Below are 2,853 nucleotides of genomic sequence, written 5' to 3' on the forward strand. Positions count from 1 at the left end.
CAAACAAATTATTGCAATATTGCATTGTGTTTTTGAAGCAATTACAATATCCCTTCATTGCTGTTATAGCCCAAACGACTTAGCCTTACTGACTATGAATTTATTTAATTCTTTGGTTAGATGATTAAATATTAGGGGCACATAATATTGAAAGCAGGCAGTGCAACTAATTATTCTAGTTTTAATCAAACTGATAGCCACAGACCTTGATGACCAATCTTACATTAATAAAACATTTGTTTCTGCTATAAAAAATGAAAACATTGCTTTAAGTTATCTAAAATAAATAAATTTTAATTAATTTGTATTGGCTACTTTTGCAAATAACTCGATGGTAGAATAATAGAACGTTCTCAGAATATATCTTCTGTTTTCTGATCAGACTAACTGAACCGCAACTTGCTATGATGTTATGGGAGCCTAGTGAAAAATCGATTACCCAAAATTTTGGTTTATCGTGTTTTATTATAACCTGGTACCAAACAAATTATTGCAATATTGCATTGTGTTTTTAAAGCAATTACAATATACCTTCATTGCTGTTATAGCCCAAACGGCTTAGCCATACTGATTGTGAATTTATTTAATTCTTTGGTTAGATGATTAAATGTTAGGGGCACATACTTCGTCGATGGTAGAATAATAGAACGTTCTCAGAATATATCTTTTTTTTTCTGATCAGACTAAATGAACCGTAACTTGCTATGATGTTATGGGAGCCTAGTGAAAAATCGATTCCACGAAATTATAGTTTATCGTGTTTGATTATAACCTGGTGCCAAACAAATTATAGCAATATTGCATTGTGTTTTAGAAACATTTATAATATAACTTCATTGCTGTTATAGCCCAAATGGCTTAGCCTTACTGACTATGAATTTATTTAATTCTTTGGTTAGATGATTAAATATTAGGAGCACATACTATTGAAAGCAGGCAGTGGAACTAATTGTTCTAGTTTTACACAAACTGATAGCCACAGACCTTGATGACCAATCTTACATTAATAAAACATTTGTTTCTGCTATAAAAAATGAAAGCATTGCTTTAAGTTATCTAAAATAAATATTGTTAATTCATTTGTATTGGCTACTTTTGCATATACGTCTATGGTAGAATAATAGAACGTTCTCAGAATATATCTTCTGTTTTCTGATCATACTAACTGAACCGTAACTTGCTATTATGTTATGGGAGCCTAGTTAAAAATCGATTCCATGAATTATAGTTTATCGTGTTTTATTATAACCTGGTGCCACGCAAATTATAGCAATATTTCATTATGGTTTAAAAGTAATCACAATATTCCTTTATTGCAGTTATAGCCAAAACGGCTTAGCCTTACTGAGTATGAATTTATTTAATTCTTTGGTTAGATGATTAAATATTAGGGGCACATACTATTGAAAGCAGGGAGTGGAACTAATTACTCTAGATTTAAACAAACTGATAGCCACAGACCTTGATGACCAATCTTACATTTATAAAACATTTGTTTCAGCTATACAAAATGAAAACATTGCTTTAAGTTATCTAAAATAAATATGGTTTGATTCATCTGTATTGGCTACTTTTGCATATACGTCTATGGTAGAATAATAGAACGTTCTCAGAAAATATCTTTTTTTTTTCTGATCAGACTTAATGAACCGTAACTTGCTATGATGTTATGGGAGCCTAGTGAAAAATCGATTCCACGAAATTATAGTTTATCGTGTTTGATTATAACCTGGTGCCAAACAAATTATTGCAATATTGCATTGTGTTTTTAAAGCAATTACAATATCCTTTCATTGCTGTTGTAGCCCAAACGGCTTAGCCTTACTGACTATGAATTTATTTAATTCTTTGGTTAGATGTTTAAATGTTAGGGGCACATACTTCGTCGATGGTAGAATAATAGAACGTTCTTAGAATATATATTCTATCTTCTGATCAGACTAAATGAACCGTAACTTGCTATGATGTTATGGGAGCCTAGTGAAAAATCGATTCCACGAAATTATAGTTTATCGTGTTTGATTATAACCTGGTGCCAAACAAATTATTGCAATATTGCATTGTGTTTTAAAAGCAATTACAATATCCTTTCATTGCTGTTGTAGCCCAAACGGCTTAGCCTTACTGACTATGAATTTATTTAATTCTTTGGTTAGATGTTTAAATACTAGGGGCACATATTATTGAAAGCAGGCAGTGAAACTAATTATTCTAGTTTTAAACAAACTGATAGCCGCAGACCTTGATGACCAATATCACATTAATAAAACATTTGTTTCTGCTATAAAAAATGAAAACATTGCTTGAAGTTATCTAAAATAAATATGGTTTGATTCATCTGTATTGGCTACTTTTGCAAATACCTCGATGGTAGAATAATAGAACGTTCTCAGAAAATATCTTTTTTTTTTCTGATCAGACTTAATGAACCGTAACTTGCTATGATGTTATGGGAGCCTAGTGAAAAATCGATTCCACGAAATTATAGTTTATCGTGTTTGATTATAACCTGGTGCCAAACAAATTATTGCAATATTGCATTGTGTTTTTAAAGCAATTACAATATACCTTCATTGCTGTTATAGCCCAAATGGCTTAGCCTTACTGACTATGAATTTATTTAATTCTTTGGTTAGATGATTAAATATTAGGGGCACATACTTCGTCGATGATAGAATTATAGAACGTTCTCAGAATATATCTTCTGTTTTCTAATCAGACTAACTGAACCGTAACTTGCTATGATGTTATGGGAGCCTAGTGAAAAATCGATTCCACGAAATTATAGTTTATCGTGTTTTATTATAACCTGGTGCCAAACAAATTATAGCAATATTTCATTGTGTTTTAAAA

General features: G+C 30.9%; 1 protein-coding gene across 1 annotated transcript in view; it reads left to right on the plus strand.

Annotated features, from left to right (window-relative positions):
• LOC119688808 (F-box/WD repeat-containing protein 5-like) overlaps positions 1–2,853 on the plus strand; it is a 72,305-nt gene that overhangs the window by 55,419 nt on the left and 14,033 nt on the right. The window lies entirely within an intron of this gene.

The sequence above is a fragment of the Teleopsis dalmanni genome, chromosome X (genome assembly GCF_002237135.1).
Source record: "Teleopsis dalmanni isolate 2A chromosome X, ASM223713v2, whole genome shotgun sequence".
Lineage (NCBI taxonomy): Eukaryota > Metazoa > Arthropoda > Insecta > Diptera > Diopsidae > Teleopsis > Teleopsis dalmanni.